The following is a 24,470-nucleotide window of genomic DNA, read 5'->3' on the forward strand; positions in this document are numbered from 1 at the left end:
CCAGCTCCGATGGGTGCGGACGGAACCGCCCTTGGCCCAGCCCGGGCGTGACACGCGCGCGTTCCGCGCCGTGGGTGCGCGACGCGCTTATGAGGGGAGGAGGGCAGAAACAGGAAGCGGGAACCGGTGGCCAGAGGAGATGGGAATTGTAGTCCACTCCCTGGCGTTGCTTCCCGGTGCTCGGCTTTCTCCGCTGCTTCTCTTGGCACAGTGGCAATACGGGCAATGTGCAGCTCTCCCCACAGTTCCCCTCAAGGCAGCAACAAACAGCAAAGTGAGTGCAAGGACTCGGGTGCGCGACACGCTTATGAGGTGAGGAGGGCGGAAACAGGAAGCGGGAACCTGTGGCCAGGGGAGATGGGAATTGTAGTCCACTCCCTGGCGATGCTTCTCGGTGCTCGGCTTTCTCCATGGCTTCCCTTGGCACAGCGGCAATAAGGGCAATGTACAGCTCTCCCCGCAGTTCCCCTCACGGCAGCAACAAACAGCAAAGTGAGTTTTTCTGATATATATCTAAGTACACAAATAATTTGGTGTAAATCCTCAACGATGTTCATGGTTTCCAATCACACTATGCCATAATCGCATATAATCTTTGATATATTATCCTGAATAATAGGATTTTCCCCATAGGGGTTGCTGATTGTGGTACGAAATTTCCTTTATTTCTGTATTGAATTTAGACTTGAAGGATGGAATACTCGGGAGAGGCACAATGGTTATGGTACACAGATAATAAACTAAAACAAGCATTTACAATAGGTTTCGCCTACGCAAGAGCCATTAGCTTTGGCAATGTGTTTTAGCCATGTTTTAGCCAAGTTGCACACCAGTGTGGCTCTTGCTCAGCATGACTAAATGTTGGTAGTATGAAGTGTCATAGAGTGGAATGGAGTGTTGTAGAGTGGAGTAGAGTGTCGTAAAGTGAAGTAGCATAGAGTGTTGTAGAGTGGAGTGGCCCAGAGTGGCAGAGTGTCGTAGAGTGGAGTGTCATAAAGTGGGGTGGCATTGAGTGGAGTGGTGTAGAGAGGAGTAGAGTGGAGTATCATACAGTGCAGTGTGGTATAATGGAGTGGCACAGAGTGGAGTGGCATAAAGTGGAGTGGTGTAGAGTGGAGTGGATTAGAGTGGAGTAGATTGGATTAGAGCGGATTGGAGTAGAGGATAGTGGATTAGAATATAGCGGAGTGGATTAGATGGGTGTGGGTTGTAGTGGGTTGGATAAGAGTGAAGTGGATTAGAGTGGAGTGGATTGGATTAGAGTGGAGGTGATTGTAGTGGGTGGATTCAAGTGGATTGGATTAGAGGGGATTGGACTGGAGTGGATTAGAGTGGAGTGGATTGTAGTGGACTAGAGTGGAGTGGACTAGAGTGGAGTGGATTAGAGTGAAGTGGATTGGAGTGGATGAGAGTGGATTGGAGGGGACTGGAGGAAATTGGAGTGGATTAGCGTGGAATAGAGTGGAGTGGATTGGAGTGGATTAGAATGGAATGGATTATAGTGGATTTGAGTGGAGTGAATTGGAGTGGAGTGGAGTGAAGTGAATTAAAGTGGAATGGATTACAGTGGAGTGGACTGGAGGGGATAAGAATGGAGAAAATTACAGCGGAGTGAATTAGAATGGAGTGGACTGGACAGGATTGTAGTGGACTGGAATAGATAAGAGTGGAGTGGCGTGGCGTGGCGTGGAGAGAAGGACAAAACAAGTGCGCACACAAGGATCATCCTTGCACAATGCTGTCATGTACAAAGCTCCCAGAACTCTGCCCCCTAAAGCACAGGCTAAAAAAATGAATATGAACTTTTGTTATGTAAGTTGTGTTAATGTAATGTGCTCCCGGTCGGAGAAGAAATAGAACCTCAATCACAGCACAAGCAGCGGAGCAGTCGACAAACACTAAGAGAAAGGACCCTTGCCCCTGAGCAATCAAATACCCCCGATCTTTTCCCCTCTATTCACGAACTGCATACTCCTTTGACTTACATAGCCTTATTAGGAGCGTGTATGCTGGACCTTTATTCACCCCTTGTCCCCCCTTTTGGTTACTTTAGCAGCATGATTAGGCCAGGCCTTAGTAGTGGAAGCTCCAGAACGAAGTGGCTATACCGCAATCAACACTGCACAACATTTCTGGTTGAAATGTGATGTACGAGCAGTTTACAGTCCCAGGAGCAGGTCAGTCAAAATATGGCACTCTAGCAGGTCCGCTATCCCAATATTAGTATTAAACAATATTGTTACACCTCAGGTAAGGTGAAGCTAAACCTCATATACAACCACATACCAAGAAAATAAATCAAGGCGACCATTCATTGAGGTCCCTCATCAGATCATGGAAAGTAATAGCAAAAGGATCATAGCGGATCGTGATACCACGAGTCCACATCCGTTTTTTGCCCCCTCCATGCTGAATGATAACGTTACCACTCAAAAACCCAGATTTCTCTTGCTGGTAAGTTAGCCTTTTCTTTGCGGTTGTCAAGCAAAAACATCCCAATCATATTCGCACACCAGCCTGTAACAACATTCGCACTGAGCACCAATGGTCAGATAAAGATTGCTTGTCTGGCACACAGAGCTATCCACTTCAAAACCCCCAGTTACCGAGAACAAAAGCTTGAATAATCCGGGGGTGGTAGACTTTCAAGAAGTGCTAACACTTTCTTCTTGAAACCACACATCTTTAGCAAAAAAAGAACTTGCCACCGAGCCTTCTCCGGCGCTGCCCTGAAGATCTGGAACTCTCTTCCACCAGAAGTACGCAGAATCTCCTCCACAGTTGCTTTCAAATTGGAAGCCAAAAGATTCTTAATGAACAAGTTCTTATGGTAAAAATGGTTAGGGTCATATGCTCTAAGTCACTGAGCCTACAACCATTTTTGGTTGCTACTCTCCTTTACCTCATTGTTTTGCCCCCTTAGTAGCCCGCTATGTAGCAATTTCTGTATTTTTCCTCTCTGATCCCTTTCTCCTGGAATTACTCATATTTGTTATTCTTATTTTATATCGATATTGCATTTATAGTTATATTACCTTCATGCCTTCCTTTTGTAAAGCGCTCTGATATCCTGCGGGATCTTGTTCGCGCTATATAAAACTTTATGAATAAATAAATAAATAAATAGCTCCCATTTGGATATGTGAACCTACAGCTTATAGTAGAAGTAATGCTGTTAACAGAAATGCACCACAATTCAAGTGGCACACAGGGCTTAATTTGTAAACATAAATGAATAAATAAATGCATGCAGGGCCCTACGTGTTTTCTTAGGACCTCACTGCTTGCTCAATACTAAGTCTTCCAAGTTTTTATTTTATGTCAAGCCTCTTTCTTCCTCCACCCTACACTTCCTATCTATTTATCTCTATATTTGGGGTTCTTTTACATGTCCTTTTGTTTCGTAATTCTCCTTTTATCACTTTTTCCATATCATTCCATTCCTGCTCCTTGGGCCCTTTTCTGCCTTTCTCTCTCTTGCTGTGAATTAAAGTCTGAGAATGAAAAACAAATCCCATTTCCTAAAAATGAGTGCTGATGCCCACCACCTGCAACTACAGGCACAAAATAAGCACTGATGCTGTCAAGGTTTGTACCTGCACAGGTTTCCAATGATTGTGGTAAAACAAAGTCCAATCCAGCAGCATCATAATTAAGTGACAGATGAAAGAGAAGAAGGTGGGCTTCTCAGGAATTCAGTAGAACATAAGACTGCGTGCTTAGACTGAACAGATAAAGCAGCAAGAACTCTAAAGCCTTGAGATGCAGATCTGTAAGAATTATCCGTGTATCAGTGAATTAGAGCTTCAAAGTACACGGGCTGATGTTCTGTCCTAGTAACGAAGGCCAGCAGGGCTTTGCAGGCCTTGTGCCAGAAAACTGACATCACTTCCGTTTCTAGACAAAGTGACCAGGAACTGGAAGCGGTAGAAGAACTGGAGAACATTCCGGAGCTCGAGGCTGGAAGGCATTGTGGGAACAAACTGTTTTCGAACAGTGACGTTTTAGGACAAGTTTTGAACCAACTTCTCATTAAAAGTGTATACATCTTGAATAGGGTTTTGACAAGTAGTGTGAGCCGCCATTATTGTTTGCAGCTTCAATTTCTGTGTGCCTTACTCGAAAATAACATCAAGTGACAAATGATGCCCACGACGACCTAATCAATAAGATCGGCAGGTGACTACATGTCACTGGGGGTAATGCTCCAGCCAGTGCCTTTCCAATGTCACAAGCTTGACCTAGCTTAAGGAAGGTCTACTGACAAATTGAGTACCATGACTAGTAATAGTAACATCTTTTATTTATAGTGCTTAGAAGCAGCAAAAGCGTACGATGAGGCTTTGTGTAAAAAAACGAGTTATTTTACTTGGCTGGGTCGACAGAAGTCGATCTGGACTTTATCGCCGAGAACGCATTGGCTTATTAAGTGAAAACCCCACGACTGGAGTACTGTGTTGTTGGTGACCCGGGGTCATCTGGTAAACCTACATCTAACGTTAGAGGCACCTGTCTGCCACATTCGTGTCTAATACACTTGTCTCAAATAAGAAAAACACGAGCTCTGGTGGATGGATTTGAAACTCTCTGTGTACAATGTGAGGGGAAGGAGAGACAGGGCCGCACAGTGCTACCAGGGCACTATTCCTAATTCATTCTTTGATGTTCCATTATACCCCTTCACACACAGGCCTGCTCCTGTTACCTCAGAAGTGGTACAATCGAGAGGTAGCCAGTCATTTATTTGTGATTTGCTTTGCAAATGGGCCTACTTATCACTCCAGGCATAGCACACTTTCATGACTGGTGCTTTCACAACAGCAAATTTGTTTTTACGGGACCGAAGCTTTTCAGCAGGTCACATTCCTAATCCATCCAGAGGAATGTGCGGCCTCCCTTGAAGCTGGCATTTCACCCATGACGCAGCTCCTGCTTTCCAGGCAGAGATTCCAGTCTGTCTTTCCACCTCGCACTTCAAACGCCCCGATAGTTTGAGCGCCAAATTCAACCCGCCTGTCAGATGACAGGCAGCAGTGGTACTCTATGGACCTCGTTTCTCGGGATTTGGCGGAGGGCAGTGGAGCAAGTCCGCTTGCTGCGTTGCATAGGCCAAAGTGAAAGGGCAGGAATGCACCATATTTATGCAATACAGTGCATTCCTGTCCGTTCACCATGTGCTGGCGCCATTTCGACAGCCTAGCGCCAACGCAGGCACACTTGCACCATGGTGCACGGCTGCCTGTGTTGTCAGCAGGATTGTTTGTGTGCAGGAAGGGGCGCCTTCCTGCACAGAAACAATACTAGAAGGCGTTTTCCTCTTTCTATGTGTGCTGCAGAAATCAGCACACATAGAAAGAGGAAAACATGGGGAGAAGCAGAGGGGCATATTTACGAGCCCCTTGCGCCGCTGGAGCACCACGTTTTTGTGACACTCCAGCAACGCAAATCACAAAATCATATCTATGAGGCCACACAAAGACACCATGCATGGCTTTAAGTGGCCTCATAGATATAGAGTAAGGCAATAAACAGAAATATATATATATATATAATTTTTTTTAAAGATATAGAGTAAGGCAAGGCAGAGCAAATTGCTGCATTGCCTTACTCTGCGCTCAAGAGGCGATCCATGGGCATTGCGGTCAGGGCTGGACTGGCCATATTGGGCACCGGGCATTTCCCCGGTGGGCGACCATAGTGGGGGGCGGTTTTTGGCCCCTGGGGGACGTTTTTGTTACCGGGGGTCGGCAATATCGGCCCCCTGTTACAAAATCAGCCGAAACCGGCCCGATCAAACAGCTCGGCTGCACCCACCTCCCCTCCCAGGGGGGCCGGTCGAGCAGTTTGCCAGGGACAGTTTCTGTTCCCAGTCCGGCCCTGATTGTGGTGGGATTTTCCACTCAATACCCATAGATTTGACACTTCCCCAGATTTATGAGCATGTAAACCTGGGGCACTGCCAAAACCTTACTCCTCCTGAGGTAAGGGGTAACGAGGAGAAATAGCTTTGGTTCTCCTCGTTTTTCCCCCTTTCTATGTGTGAAAGAAACATAGAAAGAGGAAAACACCTCTGTGGATTGTTTCAGTGCTCCGTCCTGCACAAAAATAATCCTGCCGGCAACACCGGCACCCATGCACCATGGTACAAGGGTGCCTGCATTAACGCTAGGCTGCTGAAACTGCTCCAGCGCAGGGAATGCCCTGTATTGCATAAATACAGTGCACCAATGCCCTTTCACTTTGGCGTAGGGCAGTACAGCAAGCAGACTTGTTGCCCTGCCCTACGCCAAATCCCAATAAATGACGGCCAAGTTATTTCTCCTCGTTACTCCTCATCTCAGGAAGCGTAAGGTTTTGGCGCTTCCCCAGGTTTACATGCACTCTTAAATCTGGGAACCTTGGAGCAGTGTCCAAATGAATACTGTTTTTTGGTTTGTCTTTGTCCTTTGTTCATCTCTGCAAGCAGCCAAACTTACATGTGCATGTCAAGTCAAGTCAAGAATAACTTTATTTCGGTTCCATGAACCATAAAAGTTTGACAAATAAAAACCTTACCGTTTAAGAAATTTGTAACACCTTTGTAAAAACATCACTGGTAATAGAATAAGAAAGAAAGAATTCATTAAATTCCGTGGCTTAAAATTTCAATACATAAAGTAAAAAAGTTTAGGACAATAAAGTATTACACAGATCGTAAAAAAAAAGATTCCAGCAGTGTAAATATGGACAATGAGCAATTCCAACAATCTTATTCAAATCTAAAGCTCGTAACGCTTTCTGATAGCCATAGTAACTTTAATATAATTGGATACCGCAGTGCAAATAACAGGAGTGGCCTGCCATTCTTCAGTCTATACCATCATCACACGTCCATCTTCTTCACTGGTGCTTGATAATGACATTGAAGAGCCTTTGTAGTATGAACTTGATGCCAATTGACTTTGTCTGGTTTATACTTGTAAATGATGTTGCTTTTTGGCCTTGTGGCTTGGCTAAAATGTTTCTGGAACCTTCTGGCATCCATTTTCTATTCTCACTATGATGCAGTTGGTTTCTCTTTTACCTTGCAAACTGTTTTGAAGTGGTTTTCTTTCACACAACCTTTGCACATCTGTCCTAAGGCTGGGCATTTACCTTCATGGGGAAATGAAAATCCACACTGGAAACAAATTTTTCTTGTTTGGGGACTTCGACTTGCATCTACCTTGTATTTGTGCTTGCATTTCATGACCAATGCTGATGCACTTTTTGCTGTTCCGGCTTCCATATCAGCAGCTTGTCAACCTTCTTTTTCATCGGCCTTTGCAGTCATTAGTACTTTCTCCAAACTGATCGTCTCTCTCAACATGCGTCTTCTGAATTAGTCTGAAACAGAGCCAACGATAACTCTGAGGTGTATGGCTTCTTTACCACTAAATTTGTAGTGTTTGGTAAACACGTCAAATCTTTCAACAAACTCGTCCATCGTTTCACCATCTTGCTCTCTCGCTTGATTGAAAATGTACCTTTCATATTCAACATTCAGCAAAAAGTTTACCTTGGTTCTTAATGCTTCTTTAGGCTGATGGTACGATATTGCATCAGTCTGCAAGATTTTCTTCAGCACTTAGTTTTACTCTGTCAACAGCAAGGTTCTTTAAGTATTTAATCATTTTCTTATCATCTACTTCTTCCAGGGAATCTATGAAGTCATCAAACATCACGATCCATGTAGTCCATCTGGCACCAATACTCTGCTTTTTCGCCATGTCGTATGGCAGTGGTGGTTTCAGGAACGCAGTGTATTTCATTCTCCCTTCTGCTGCCGTTGAGAGCACGTGCTGTTCCGATGGCTTTTGCTGTGCACCTGAATCTGCACCTTCTGTAAGCACCCGCCTTGTGCTTGAGCTTGGGTAGTCATGCCCACTCGGAGGTATTATAGCGTCTTTTTGTTTTGTTCGAGTCATTTCTCTGAATTATGGCGCAGCTCAATATCTCTCCTTTTACCCTTACGAGCAGATTCTGGTGAGCCTTTCAAATGTGATCCTCTGTAGGACCTTCAACATCTTCGAGGGCCATGTCTAGGCTGAAGCAGGGCTTCAACTCCACATAAGTCAACTTCAGGCTGCTTTGCATCAACTTGGGGTGCAAGCGGCACTCACATGCAGTTCGCTGTACCCTTGCAAACTCTAAGGGAGAGCAGTTTCGTTTCTTTAGGGCCCGTATCCCCTACTCGTCGCCAGATGCAGTGGCCTCCCTAGCCCAGCAGCATGCAAATGAATATATCACACATAGAACTCAGTAACAGATGTCTTTATTCCTCAGAATACAATCACACAGTGCACTCTCAGTTTGTAATAACCATTAATAACCACACCTTAACACCTCCCAGCAAGTTACATAAATCCTCTGTTGAGTCTATCCAGAATCACAAGAGTACTAGCCCACATAATCTCATGACACTACATGCGCTAGAATCACTGCCCTACCTATACCCTAGTACCACTACTGTTGATAATCTTCTAATATTGTTCGCATTCAGAGATATTCCCGCTGCTGGTATCAATGCTCCAAAAATGTCACCTACAATTTCTGCCCAAGATTCTCTTTTACTACGTGTTAATTGATTACTGAACCTATGTACGCCATCTTTACCTCTGTCCATGTGAAAGATTTTTGGAAAAACCAGGCCTACGTAACATGTGCCATACCAATGGTCTGGCAAACGATAATATGCCCTGTTCCCACAGATAAGATAAAGTCCAGGGAAAACTGGATCTCTTCCACCTTTAAATCCCATCCACCTATGATTCGGTATGTATCATGGCACTCACTATTTCCTACAAAATGATTGTCGTACGCAGTTTGATTTCTTCTTATACACAGTTTCCCTTTCTGAGGCCAATCTAGAGGCAAAGTTGGATTAGACTCTCTCTTCATATGTTTTTCCATTTCTACATCCCAGACTGTTTTCTCCCCTTTTCCTTCAGATCCCTTTCTTCTCATTTTCAATCTCCTTTCCTCGACCATGTCTAGGAATGTCTTTTCTTCATTCTTCAAACTGCATGTCAAATTATTTTTAAATATATACTCTAATGTTAGCTCCTTAGTTACTAAGAAAAGTTCGCCTAATACCTTAGCAGGTTTTACTTTGTTTAGTTTGTTATTAGCAGGTACTTGCGCAAAAATGTTGTCTACATCTGAAAAAAAATATTCTAATTTGCCCGTCTCATAAAATAAGCTTGCTATCATACTACATGCTATTCCATATGTTGCTGGAAGGTGATGATAAGTCACTCCCTCTGACACAGATGCAGGTAACTGCATACATATGTAGCAGTCCCTTACATCCATGGTCTTTACATATTCATACAAAAACTTTGAAAACACATTATTTGAAAAATCATTAATAGACCTATCTTTATGTAAATAATTATTATCTATTCTAGTCGGAACCACTTTTGGAATCTTCTTTATGTTAGTAATGTTTTCAGTGTGTCCTTCTAGTGTATCTATAGTGACCTTAAAAGAAATCAACAGAGCAAGTATGCTCCATAGAAGCATTAATAATCCTGTACAACAACAACACATTTTACACCATCTCCTTATGAATGTACATCTACTTTTGCTATTATCTATGTTAGCCACCTTTGTTAAATTGGACTGTGTCTTTTGACTTAGCCTCTTTTATTTCGCAACTTGTTCTCTAATCTTAGGCCTCTAAGGCCCTACTTAATTCTACCAGTATCTATTGTTTGATTTAATTGTTACTTCTTCATCAGTAGTTTTCTAGATTTTCTCAGTTTGGCATTTCATCGTTTTTCACTTCTTTCTGTTCATCCAAATACAGAATTTCCTGATCTTCCGTTTCCTCTTCTCCGATGTTGGATAAGATAACTCTCAGGATTCCTGCTTCTTCCTCTTCTTCAAGCACTTTCAGTACAGCCTCCTCTGGATTTCCTTGACTATCTGTCTCTTCTTCCATTTCAGGCAGTGCCACGTACATCCATTCCGGTGACTTATACTTCTGGTTAGGTTTCCTTGTTCTTTTCCCTTCTTCCTTGTCTTGAGTAGTTTCTTCTTCTTTTGATTTTTCTTGGCTTGTCACTTCATTCACCTGATCTGCTCTTGGTGATTTCACTCGTGTCAGCCGATATCTCAATCTCTTTATTTTGTTTGGCCACACTTCGTCCTTTTTGACTCTTTTCTGTTTGCTTTCTTTATTATTCTTTTCCTCTCTCCAAGCTCTTTTTCTTAGAACTCTTCCTTCTGGTATCTCATTTTCACTCTCTTCAGATTCTGTCTCAACTTGCTCTTTCTTTTCGACAACTTCTTTTTCCACCACTGCTTTCCCTACTTCTGTCCCTCCTCGGGTCTCCGACACCCAATCTTCCTGCTGGCTACTTGTCCCTTCACCTAGCTGGATGTTGCAGTTCCCTACACCACCTCGGGGGCCTCCCGCAATCTGTCCCTCTCTCTCTGTACCTGTCCCTGTTTCACTTTGATCTATTATTTCGGGTGGAATTTCTCTTGGTCTTTCATCTGAAATTTCCTTCTCTCGAATTTTTTTTACTGCTTCTTCGTTGTCTTTTCCTTTTTCTTTCTGTGTTCTTTTCTGGGACCTTGTCTCCCTTGTTCGTCTTCAGAATCTGCACTGATTTCAGAAATCTTCAATCGTCTTCTTAGAGAGATACTTCTGGGGGCTAATATTTGATCAGGTTCTTCTTCCCCCCTTTCAGGATTTTCTTGTGTTTTTGACTCTTCGTTATCTGATTCAGTACTTGACTCGTCATAGTACTCTTTTCCTTTGCTGTCAACTGGATTTGGTATCCTCAAAGTATGGCTGGCATGGATCCAGTTTTTCACTCCAGCACACTTCACAGCTGTTGTTGTGGTCAGAATGACTTGTCTTGGTTTTCCCCACCTTGCAACCAAGCAATTCCTTCTTCTGTGGACTTTTATCCTTACCCAGTCTCCTGGGCTCAGATCATGGGCTGGCTTCCTTTCAAGGGTGGTGGCATCCGCTCCAACCTGAGGAAACACAGAATGAACTGCGTCAGCCAGGCCTTTACAGTATTCCAACACCATGTCATCAATTATTGTCATCAGCTTGTTGACTGGAATGTAAACATGCCTCATTGCTCGTCCCATGACTATTTCATGAAGACTTAACCCTGTGGTTCTGTCCGGTGTTGCTCTAATGGTCATTAAAACAAGAGGCAAGACATCAGGCCATTTCATACCAGTGGCTAAACACATTTTCCCAACTCTGTTTTTGATTGTACCATTCATCTGTTCAACCACACCAGAAGCCTCTGGTCGGTAGGCACAATGTAGTTTCTGTTGTACATTCAATGCTTCACTAATCGATTTTACAATCTCGTTATGAAAATGTCCTCCTCTGTCTGATTCAAGAGTCACTGGGAACCCAAACCTGGGGATGAATTCTCTCAAAAGTAGCTTTGCCACTGTCATCCCATCATTTCTTCTTGTTGGGAATGCTTCCACCCACCTGGAGAATAGGCAAACTACAACCAGAACATACCTCAATCTGTTACACGGAGGCATTTCAATGAAGTCAACCTGCATTCTGGTAAAAGGTCCACCTTCTTGGCCTATGGTTCCTAGACTCACCACTGTCTTTCTCCCAGGATTGTATTGCTGACATATTAGGCATCCCTGACATAGACTTTCTGCTACAAGTTTGAATTTTGGATTGTACCAGGTCTGCTTAAAAGACCTTATCATGGCGTCTCTCCCTATGTGTCCCTGGCCATGATACATCCGTGCCATGGTAGACATCATGCTATCAGGCATTACTGGTCTTCCATCTCGATAAACCCACACACGGTCCTTCTCTCTTGGTTCACACCCTGCTTTTATCCACTGTTTCATTTCCTCATCTCCTGACTCTTCCTGCAATTGTCTCACTTCTTCCCAAGTTCCTACTGTGTTAGTAAACATTACTGAGCAAGAAGACATTTCTCTCTCCTTGGCCAGATTGACCGAATTCTGGTTCCCTGCACAATACTGTGCCATATCATTCGCATACCTGTTTCCAGTAGTGATGTAATCACTACCTTGACTATGGGCAGCACATTTTACCACAGCCAATTGTTTAGGCAGCTCAATCACCTCAATCAACTTTCCAACCACTTCAGCATTCTTTATAGGGGTTCCACTTGAGGTCAGAAAACCTCTTTGCAGCCAAAGCTGGCCGAAATCATGGACGACCCCGAAGCCATACTGGCTGTCAGTTATCACAGTCACTCTCACACTTTTCCCAATTTTACATGCTTTGGTCAAAGCAACAAGTTCAGCTACTTGGGCTGACCTCACTCCTTTCAAATAAGATGCTTCCATCACTGCTGCAACCGTGCATACTGCATATGCTGCGCTTAGCACTCCTTCATCTGTTCTCAAACATGACCCATCAACAAACAACACAAAATCACACTCTGGCAAAGGTACATCTTTTATATCTGGTCGTGGCTTTGTGCAGTACTCAAGCACATCCAAACAATCATGATCTGCTTCATCTCTCACTTCCACATTCTCAGCATCAGGTAACAACGTTGCAGGATTTACATTCACACATTTCGCAAGGCTCACATTCGTTGCACCTAATACGACCTTCTCATACTTAGTCAGCCGACTATGTGTCATATACTGAGTACGACTCCTTGTTCAAAGAATCGCCACATCATGAGGTACAAACACTTTCAACGGATACCCCATCACAATACCTTCACTCTGCTCCAAACTTCGACATGTTGCAGCCACTGCTTTCAGACACCCAGGTAAAGCTGCAGCCACTGGGTCAAGCATTGAGGAAAAATATGCAATTGGTCTCCTCAACCTTCCATGCTTCTGGATCAACACAGAGAGTGCACATCCATTTCTCTCACTGCAATATAACTCAAACTCTTTCTCATAGTCAGGCATGCCCAGTGCTGGTGCTTCACATAAACCTTCTTTCAATCGTTTGAATGCTGCCAATTCTTCCTTGTTCAATTCAAGGGGATCTTTTACATCACTCCTTGTTAGTCGCACCAAGGGTTTTGCAATCAGGGAAAAATTGCTAATCCACTGACGGCAGTACCCCACCATTCCCAGAAACATTCTCACCTCTCTTTGGGTCATGGGGGCTCTCATTCCTTTTATGATTCTGATTCTGTCTATTGTTATTTTTCTCAGTCCTTTCTCGATTTTATGTCCCAAATACTGTACTTCTTTCTTACAATACTGTAATTTTGCTGGTGACACTTTCAATCCTCCGTCTGCCAAATGATTCAGTAGTGCTATTGTGTCTACCTCGCAAGCTTCACGTGTTTTCAACGCCACCAAAAGGTCGTCGATATATTGCACTAGTACTGAACTTTCAGGCATTTGCAGACTTTCCAAAGATTTCTTCAACAATTGATTGAATATTGAGGGGCTCTCTGTATACCCCTGTGGGATTCGGCACCATGCCAAAATCCGCTCTCCAAAACGAAATGCAAAAATTGGCTGACTGTCATGGTGCAATGGAATAGAAAAGAAAGCATGGCATAGATCAATTACTGTATACCATTCCGCATCAAGGGGAATCTGGTACAGAATTACTGATGGGTTTGGCACAATAGGACAGCATGATACCACAATTTTGTTTACCCTTCTCAAATCCTGCACTATCCTGAATTTCCCATTAGGCTTTTTCAGTCCCATTATCAGTGATTTACATGAACTACTCATAATGTCTCTTAGAATTCCTTGCTTGATCATTTTCTCAATTATTGGAGTAACCCCTTCAATTATCTCCGGTGTCAATCTGTACTGAGGGACATTTGGATAGCTTATTCCTTCCTTCACAGTTATTTTGACTGGATCTACGTTTCTCATTAACCCTACATCTTCTCCAGTAAAATCCCACACTTCTGCCTTCACTGACTGTTTTAGTTCTTTAGGTAATTCATCAGGGTTGAAAATTGCATAAGTCTCAGTTACCTCATTTTCTCTGTTAGCTATAGTCATTTTATACAGCACATCCTCATCTGGTGTTTCAAATGCTATTCCATCTGGAGTACAGAATATAGTGCAATTCATCTTGCACAACAGGTCCCTACCTAATAAATTCACTGGACTGGTGTCACACACAACAAAGCGGTGCATCTCTGTAAATTTCCCTATACTAACTTTCACGGGTTCTGTCAAAACCGTTTTTATCTGTCTGTTGGACACACCAACCACTTGGATTGTTTCATCCGAAAGAGGAAGATTCTTAACATCAGCTGATCTAACAGTTGATCGAGTAGCACCAGTATCTACTAGGAAAGTAATATTTTCATCATTAACCTTCCCATCTACAAATGGTCCTGTCTGGTCTACTTCTAGAGTTGCGCCAAGTACGCACTCTTCTTCCTCCTTTCGGCACCGTCAATAGCTTTCCTCTGAGTCACTCATCGCGTTGCAACCAATACTGTGAAACGGCGCGAGCGTGCTGCGGTTTATTTACCTGTTCTTCATTGTAGAATCCAGATTCATTACTATACTTCTGAGTGTTTCTGCTCTGCGGGAAAGGTGGTTTTGGCACCTGATTCTGTGAAGTAACCACCTGCTGCTGTTGCTGCAGTTGACCACTCACCTCATTCTGCACCTGCGGATTCAATGATGCATTTTCATTATTAGTACTTGGAGGGTATTTACACTCGGATTGCCAATGCCCTAACCTACCGCAATTATGGCATGGGAACTTCTTTTTTGCTTCTTCTATATTGCCTTTTCCTTTTCCTGGGCCAAATCTCGGTTTAGTTGCTGGGTTATTTGCTTGTTCGACCAACTCAGCTTCCTGCCTTTCAGCTACCTTTACTTGTGCCCACATTGCCTTTTCTTTTAATTTCGCTGTTTAGCCTCAATTTCGTCACTGAAATATTTAGCATGTCTCAATACTTCATCTATTTTCTTATTCTGCCAGTCAACTGTGTGCTGTTTTATCATGTCACCAATTTCGGGGCGTAAACCATATACAAATCTGTATACGAAATGACTCATATCCTTATCACTCAGATTCTCATCTCCACTGAATTGCTTAAAAGCTTGAATTAGTCTCTCATAGTATGCATGTACTGATTCCTTTCCTTCCTGATGTGTTTGATCAATTTTTACCCAATCTATCTCTTTAGGGAGCACTTTGCTTTTCAAAAATACCATAACCTGTTCATACTTTTTCATTACCTCAGGGTCTGGAGCTCCTGTCTTAGGATCCCTAGGGTACTCCTGAGTCGGCCAGTTGATCATCAGTTTGCACTCTGTCCACAAATCTGCTGGTACTATTATATCGAACAGACTATTCAAATCTATCCACAGCACTTTTGACAATTTTACAAATCTGTCTACCTGCCTGTACCACTCGATAGGCTTTTCATGTAGTCGAGGAAAATCATTCGTAAATGACAATATATCCTGTCTTGTCCATGGGACGTGTACATATGCTCCTCCTGGGATCTCCCTCATTGGGTATTCAGTCACTACCTTTTCTTTTTCTCTAACAGGGAATGCCGAAACTGTCCTGTCTGAGGCATCATTACGTTTTCTATACCATTTACTTCTCCATTTATCCACATCTCCCCATTTTCTCAGTACAATGATTATGTCCTTAATCTGACCTATCTGTCCTGTGGTGTTCAGATTTTAAATGTCTTTTTCAGTAAAATCAACTCGATAGGGTTTCTGTAAGGCTTTTACCGTATCAATATCTATACCCATTTCATTCGCAACTTCTCCTAGTCTTTCATGCAGATTCCTCGCTCTCCATGTCACACTTTTGGATAGGAATAACAGCTCCTCATCCTGATAAAATTTTAATTTTTCTACAGGAATAGTCCCCACAATCAATTCTTCCAATACCATCCGTAATTTAGCCACATCTATTGACTGGGAGTCTTTATCTTGTCTCTGCAACCCTTTTAACCATTCACTCAGTTCTTCCACAGACGGTCCTACCGGATTCTCTACGCTACTCTGCTCTGGATTTCTCTGGGTTTCCAACAAAGTTTCTACTGTCGTTCTACTCCTTTCAGCATAATTCTGATTTATAAAGGGATTATTTGAAACATGTGGTTCAAACTTATTTACTGTCGGTCCCCATGGATTTTCAATTTGACTCCGTTCTTGACTCTCAACCACATTGTTGTTCTGGTATGTTACCGTTAAACAATGTTCGCTATCCTTTTGCTTCTCAAAAATGGGCATTACTGGACCTATAGTCACTGGAACTGTTACAGCTTCTAGATTCTTAGTTAATTCTCTTATTTTCTCTGTTAATTCTAGAGTTGTTTTGGCCAAATCCGCTGATTTTTCGCTATCTATTCTATTCTCCGATTTCTTTTCTACCTCTCTGATGGAGTTTCTTTTTTCTAAATCTGGTGACAGTCTCAGTCTTGATAATTCGTAATGTTTCTCTCATTGGGGCATTTGGTGTCAACATTTCTGGGTCTGGTCGGTACGGTGGTGGATTTTTATAAAACACATCATCCAACACATCATCATCCGAATCATTTGCTCCGTAACCTCTTGATTCCACATTATTCCTTTTCCCCCACATTTTCTACCTTCATTCTCTCCTACCGCTCTTACAGGAAACATACCCTCAGTCATACTTGCATTCCGCCATCTTTTCATTCGATCATCATGCATTTCATGTCCATATGACCTGCCAAACAGATATCTGTAACTTCTACCATTTCTTTGCTTTTCTCGCTCATGCACTTCATCTTCCCATTCTGTCAATGCCTCAAACTGCGTCGGTCTAGGTCTTGGTTCTAAGTACATCATCTTCTGGCGCAAATTACTTAAAACAGCTAAATTAAAGGAACCATGTTCTGGAAATGCCAGGACTCCATCGTCCTTGGTATATTTTACCCAATTATCTACCCAAATACAAGTATGATATCCATATTTCGCAATCATTAAAGCTGCGGGGGTTTTCGGTGGAGGAATTAACTGTCCTTCCCTAGTTTTGACCTGTTTATCTTTCTTGAACCACTTTTTAACTTTACCAAACCAGGATTTCTTTTCCTTATCTGGTGGCTGGTAATACATTTTCTTGGTTTCTGTGTATCGCTAGTCTTTTACAACTGTACCGCTATTCTGTCCACTCACAGCGCAACTTTATGCTAATGCACCAATCAAGAGAGTCAACGTCACTGTCACAGTCCTCTAATCCCAGCGCGACTTACACTAACGCACCAATGAAGAGCGTTTACGTCACCCTGTATTTCTCCAATCCTAGCGCGGCTTTACATTAACGCACCAATCCGGAGCGTTTTACACTTCTGACCCACTGTCCAATCCCAGCGCGGTCGTTCTGACGTCAGTAGCCGCTGCGGCAACTCTGCTCCTGTCTACCCCTCCTTTACAAGTCCGCTCCGTGAACTCTTATTGCAACTTTTACAATTCTATTAGTAACAACACTAAAACATCTCCATTGTCCGCTTCGTTAACCAAAGAACAGCAATAGACCTTTCTCACGAGAATTCCGTCTTTCCCGAGAGCAGCGCTTACCTCTGCCCTACTACGGAATCATTACTTCCGTTGATAAAGTAGCACATCCCTCTACTTAACCCTTCTAACAAGCATTAGCTCATTGTTTCTCTAGTATTTAAGACACATAGTTGGAGACCCAATGCTCCTGAGAAATAAACCTAGAGTTTCGCAATCAACCCGAATGCCTTTACATTCATACTCTTTCACACAAGAAAATGTAGTACATACGCACAGAATCCTGTCTTTCCCGAGAACAGAGAACAGTCTGTCCTACTACAGAATTATGACACACGATAACAAAGCAGCGCTTCCCTCTACTTTGTCCTTCTAACAAGCTCAGAGAACACCTGCTACCTTTTCAGTGATAAGCGTCATCGGTATGCCATTTGGTTTCCTGGTACTTAAAGACCAAAATTTCACAGGTAACCTTCGCTATCATACACACTTCTCTCACACAGAGAATATTTCTAATGGCAACACACGACGATGCTGCTGAATCGAACCCAGACAATGCGCCGCGCAACTTCACTTGTCACACGTTTCCCCTGTGTACCTACAGGGCAACAACAATTCCGTCTTTCCCGAGAGCAGCGCTTACCTCTGCTCTGCTACGGAACTGTTACAAAACTTCCGACTTCCTACATCCCAGAAGCCGTGCTAACAACCTATAACTCAACGTAACTCGACATATAGTGTTAGTACATAAATCAATACCAATCAATAATCAATAAGCTATTTACAAGCAATGATCACTTAAACCAAAACAGTAGTTAACCATATCTCTGCTACCAAGAAAAACTGATGCAGCGCGGAATGCAAAATCCCTCCCTTCGTCACAGATCATAGATCACACACAATCACTACATTCGCTGGTGGGGCCCATAACACCAACATACATCCTTCTACTAACCTGTTTCAAGGAGGTGATTGTTCCACTCGCTGTAATGGAAGAGAGTACTTACATATCCCTATTCATAAAGATGTAAACTTCACCTTTAGTACTCCTCCCATAAATAGGCCATGGATCAACTAGCTGCAGGTTGGAGTGATAACAAAATCTAAAACATCATTTACATAAATACATTTTCTCAAATAATAACGACCCAACACAGTTCTTGTAATAAATCTTAAATTTTATCTAAATAATTGAAATTAGAGTCTCTGGTTTAATCAAGCAAATAGATCATCATAGTTACCTATTCTGGCTAAAAGTCGCCCTCTAAGTCAAAATCTTGGTCATCAGTTCATACTGTCAGAGTCTTAGGAAACAGCTGTCCTGCAGTATCACCGTCCTCTCCGTCAGCATGACGTCAGGAAATCGAAAATCTTCTGAAGGGTCTCGCCATATCAACCTCTCTATTCTACCATTTTTATAGTAAAATTACATTCCACAAAGTAACGAATGATATTTTGAATTTTTCTAATTGGTCCGTTTCAAATGGTTCCACAGCTTTCCCATACGGATAATGTGTCTTTAGATATAGTTTGTTTTTCCCTTCGGAGATGTATCTTTTATTGTTTCTTTCAGAGCAGCTGACTGGTAGCCCGGTGTGTCCTTGGGTGGCACCATTGAGTTAGGGTCGTTCAAAGGCCACTGCAGCTGATGGTGACGCATGCGCACTTCACCCAGAGATGCTCACAAATGAAGTCAATTTCGTCTGATAGGGATGTCGGCCATTTTGTGGCCACCAAATAGTCAACTTAAGCAAAGAAACACAAAAATGTAATTAATACATAGAAATGACTAATACTCTGTTATCCCCTTACTAATACCCATATGTGTGTGTATTTATCTAGCAGAAGCAACACTTAATGCGGGTTATATTCACATTAATAAAGCACAAATCACGAATACATCACGAAAGCAACATATAATCATGCAATTTCTAATTGTCTATTATTAATATGCATACGGAAATTAGTTTACGTCATTAATTAGGCCATGCAAATGCAATTCCTACGTGTATTTCTAATATTAGTAATGTTGGTAAATTCACACAGCAAACAATTACTATTAATGAATTATTCATTTTAATCTAAACATGCAAAATGGAGAGGGTATACAATTTTTAAAGAAAAAAACACTCCAGCACCTCCATCTCGGGGGGACACGCAGAATGAATTGCCCTCCGTGCATAGACCATAGCATTTTTGGGGTAATATGTGCTTTCAGAAGGTTGTACATGGGTCTTTAACATCTCACTCTCTCACTTTGTATGCACATGCAAATGGACAGAAACAGCTCTCTCTGACAGATGCCCTTGGAGTAGGGGACCAATATATGGCACTCTTCTGTTTTTTTAAGCACCATCACTACCATTACTGCAGCCGGAGCTGTGGCACTGGGGACAGGGGTGTGAATGGCCACTGCACCCCAGTTATGGCTGTCTTACTACGAAAAAAGGGAGTGGGAGCCCATTTTCTAGTATTACGGCCCAGGTCATGCTTGCTGTGCAGGTAACAGGGCCAAGCTACAGGGAGGCAAAATGTGTGGCTTTTCCCCTTTTTAAATTACACACAATGACAGAAACCCTGCTTTGTGCCTCATGTCTAGTAGTTATGACCCAATGAAGTGGGCAAAGCAGGTAGTCCACTTGGCAGAGCTGTAGGTATCATTGTTACAGCAGGTACCCATTGGCATGAGAGGGCAACTAAACCCCAATTATGGCGTTTTGCTATCCTTCCATGCTTGCAGTAGGGCCCAGTGCACACTTGTTGTGCCGCTTTTCAGCCTTGGTGCAATGTTCCAGGGGAGGGAAAAAAATTGAAGAAGAGGAGACATCTTAGTTTGAATGTCAAAGAGATGGCAGTGAGGGGGAAGGGGCAAGATAAAAGCTCATGCCCTTAACAAAGGGTAGAGGAGGAAGCCTACTTTGCAAGGCAGTAGCTAGCAATTGTGAATGGGGTGCAGCGACAATGTGGTCACAGAGTACAAGGGACCCACTTCATCACAATTATGTCTATCTTTCTTTTTTTTAAAGTGTATGGAGAGATATTTTTTTCCAGCTTTGGGCCCAAATGTACCTTTGTTGCAAAAGGGGGGACGGGGGCAGCGTATAAGAGATCAAAAAGAATTCAGTAAGTGACCTAACAGAAAAAACTGCTGACTTTGGAACTGGAGAACCAGGATTAAGTCCTGGTAGAAGCTCAATATCCTGTGATTCTGGGCAAATCACTCAATTGCCAAGTGCATAAAACAAAACAATTACTCTCATCTTGAATAATGTAACTGGTGCTTGTGAAAAGTACTCCAAAGCCTTGGCCCAAGTTTGGTCTATATATAAAACTCCAACAAAAGGGGAACAGCAACCTGTTTCAAGATTGGAGTGATGATCAGGCATGGTGGGGAAGGGGTGAAAGAAAAAAAATGGAGATAGACTGCTACTCAAGCCTCAACTATCCTTCCACTGAGGCCCAGCAGTGCAATGGGCTCACATCATTCTAGTTATGGGAGGAGAGTTTTTTGGTCACTTTGGTTTTCATTGGTGAATTTGCTTTTTTATAAGTTGTGCATTTATTGTGGATTATGAACCACATAAAAAGTATCCCTGAAATGAATTCATAATGTGCCCCCCACTGCGCTCTGCCTCTCTCACTCCCTCAATTCATGCCTTAAAGTTTTTGTTTCTGGGGGCAGGGGGGGGGACAGCTTCAAAACATTTTGCTTTAGAGCCTCAGAACTAAAAAGTTTGACAACCTCTGTACTAGTATCTCTAACCCTAACTATACACTTGTACCTCTACACCTGCCTATACCCTAGTATCTCTACTTTGGCCTATACCCCGGGTCCTCTGCCCCATCTCTATTATTCTATATACCCCTTTTTATGGTCTGACTTGACAGCACAACTGTTGCCAGACAATTATGTGCGGAACACTAGAGAGGGGCTTTGGCTCTACCCACTTGTTGGGAGCCAGACAGCCAAGTTTTGTTTGGGCAGAGGTTGTATGCTTCCACAAAAAAAGTCTTAACCTCCACGCAGTTGTGATCATTTTGTTTATTGATCAACTACCTAAGCTTGAAATGTTAGGGTCACACACATCAATCAATTAGTAATTATATAGCATGACTTATCACCACTGGGGGTATCCAGACGCTGAGGTAGTGGGCGCTTTAGTTGAGGAACCAGTTCTTGAGTTCCTTCCTGAAGTCGATGAGTGAAGGGGAGGTTTGGAGATGCAGTGGGAGGTCATTCCAGGACTTGGCGGCTAGGAAGGAAAAGGCTTGTACTACACTGTGGCTCTGCTGGATGCAGGGGATGTGAGCATGGGTGAGGGAGGTGGATGGGAGTTGCCTGGTCGGCTGGTGGAAGGTCAGGCAGTGGTTGATGTAGGAGGGTCCGGTGTTGTGAAGGGCCTTGTAGGCAAGGGTTAGCAACTTGAACTGGCCTCTCTTCTGGATGGGGATCCACTGGAGGCTTTTGAGGTGGGGGTGATGCTGGCCGGTTTGGGTAGGTTCAGGATGAGTTCGGCTGTGGCGTTCCGTATGGTCTGTAGTTGTTTCAGGAGATAGGTGGCGGTTCCGGCTTAGAGTGCATTTCTGTAGTCCAGTTGGCTGGTGATGAGGGCTTGAGTCACTGTTTTTCTGGCCCTTACAGGGATCCACCTGAAAATCTTCTGAAGCATGCGAAGGGTGTGGAAGCAGGAGGAGGCTACTGCATCGACCTTGTGCTTCAGGGAGAGATCGCTGTTCAGGATGATGCTGAGGTTGAGAGCGTGGTTGGTGGGGGCGGGTGAGGGCTCGAGTGCAGTGGGCCACCATGTGTTGTCCCATAGGGAGGTGTTTCTTCCAAAGATGAATACTTCTGTCTTGTCTGTGTTCAGCTTCAGGCAGTTGGATCTTATCCAGTCAGTGACATTGTCATTGCGTTTTGGAAGATGACTCTGGTGATGGCAGTGTCTTCTGTGAGAGAGAGGATGAGTTAGGTGTCATCAGTATATCAGCATATGAGATGATGTTGAATCTGTGGGTGCAGACAATGTCAGTCAGTGAGGTCATGTAGGCATTGAAGAGGGTGGGGCTGAGGTAGGATCCTTGGGGGACTCTGCAGATGGTACTCTTGGGTTCGGAAGTGAAGGGCGGAGAGGCGGATTTTCTGTGTGCATCCTGTGAGGAAGGAGGTGATACATTTTAGGGCGTTTCCTCTGTTGCTGATGTGGTTGAGTCTGATGATGAGGGTGTGGTAAGAGACGGCGTTGAAGGCTGCTGAAAGGTTTAGGTGGATCAGGGCTGCTGTCTCACCGTGATGGAGGATGGATCTGATGCCGTTGCAGCTATCAAGGTGGTCTTGGTGCTGTGGTTGGAGCAGAAGCCGGAATAGGAAGCATCAAAAAGGTTGTTTCCTTCCATCTGTGCGCTGGCAATTGATGACTTTCTCCAGGACCTTGGGAGGCAGCCACGGTAATTCCCCAGTTCGGTGGAGTCGGCGCAGGGTTCCTTCAGGAGAGGTTTATCCTCTGTGTGTTTCCAGGCCTCAGGGAAGGTGGCAATGGATGTGTTGAGGATGTTGGTAAGTGCGCTGCTGATTTCCTCTGTCCCAGGTTGAGGGTGTGGTGGAGGCAGGGGTCAGTTAGTGCTCCATAGTGAATGGAGGTCATGATCTCTGTGGTGACAGGCGTGGTGAGTGTTGTCCAATCGGAGAGGTGTGATGTGGAAGTTGTTGGTGTGTGTCAAGAGGCGGCTGAGATTGACTGGCTGTGGGTCGAAGTTGCTTTAGATGTGTGCTATCTTCTTGTGGGAGTGATCAACCAGGGAGATGCAGAGGGCTTGGGAGGGTTGTATCGTGGTCTTGGTGACTGAAGGGCAGGAGATTTCCCTGATGATGCTGAAGAGTTCTTTTGTGTGATTGGCACTACCTTCGATACGGATGATTAGGGCATCATTCTTGGCTTCTTTGAGGTGGTGGCGGTATTTTCTGAGGGCAGATTTCAAGGTGGTGAGGACTGAGAGAATCCTGTAGGAGAGCCAGAGTTGTGCCACTTGCTTACTCTAACAAATGGAGGTCAGGAGTTCAGGGGTGAACCAAACGGTATGTTTGCTGGTTCTGCTGGTGCTGGCCGTTTCCAAGGGGCTATGGTGTTGGCACAGTTGGAGATCCAGTTGGAGAAGTTTTTGATGGCTAGCTCCAGGTTGCTGGTGCCGTTGGGTCTAGTGGTGGTGAGGGTGGCCATCCAATGGGTCTTGGTGATTTTGTTCCATCTGCGGCGGGCAGGAGATGGGGGTCGGCTCATGGTGAGCCTGGTACAGTGAAGTGGACGATGCTGTGGTCTATCCAGGTGGATTCAGAGGTGTGGCTGAATTTAATTCTGTCGCTGGCTGTGAAGATTGGGTTGAGGTGTGTCGGTGTCCTGCACAGTGTGTGGGCCGGTGACTAATTGAGTGAGTCCGATGTTGCTCATGCTTTCCAGGAGGTTGGCAGAGTTGGTGTTGTTGGGGGTCGTTGTTACATGACATTGTAAAGCTTTTAAAGTGTCTTAGATAACTAGAAAAGTCATAATGTTTTTTTCTCTTGGCAGAAGCGCAGATGGGAGTTAGGCAGTCATTAACCTACTTGGTTGTTTAGGTCTAGCTTGAAAGTTCAACTGTCATGTGACCTTTTAACCTTAACCAATAATATTGTACAGTTCTTTGCTTCCACACAAATACATTTCCATTGCCATTCTATTTACTTGTAATGCTTCACATTACCGTACAACACTCCTTTAAGACCATACCTATTGGCATTGCCAATACGTGTTCTCATTATTTGTTTTCTTGTCCCTTTTTTAAGGTTTTGTCTTTTTTACAAATGTTCCTTATTCCTTGAGGAAAAGGCTTATTCTTATCCTGCAAATGCACCAAAATGGGAACTTCACCTCCCCGTGAGCCGGGTGTTTTGCATTTTGTTTTTTCTGTAATTTGTGGTCGAGCTTTCAAGAGACATAGGTGGTTTCTAGCAGCTCGGCTTTATAATCGGGTGCAGTTCACAA

This window comes from Triturus cristatus, chromosome 6 (assembly GCF_964204655.1).
Source record: "Triturus cristatus chromosome 6, aTriCri1.1, whole genome shotgun sequence".
Lineage (NCBI taxonomy): Eukaryota > Metazoa > Chordata > Amphibia > Caudata > Salamandridae > Triturus > Triturus cristatus.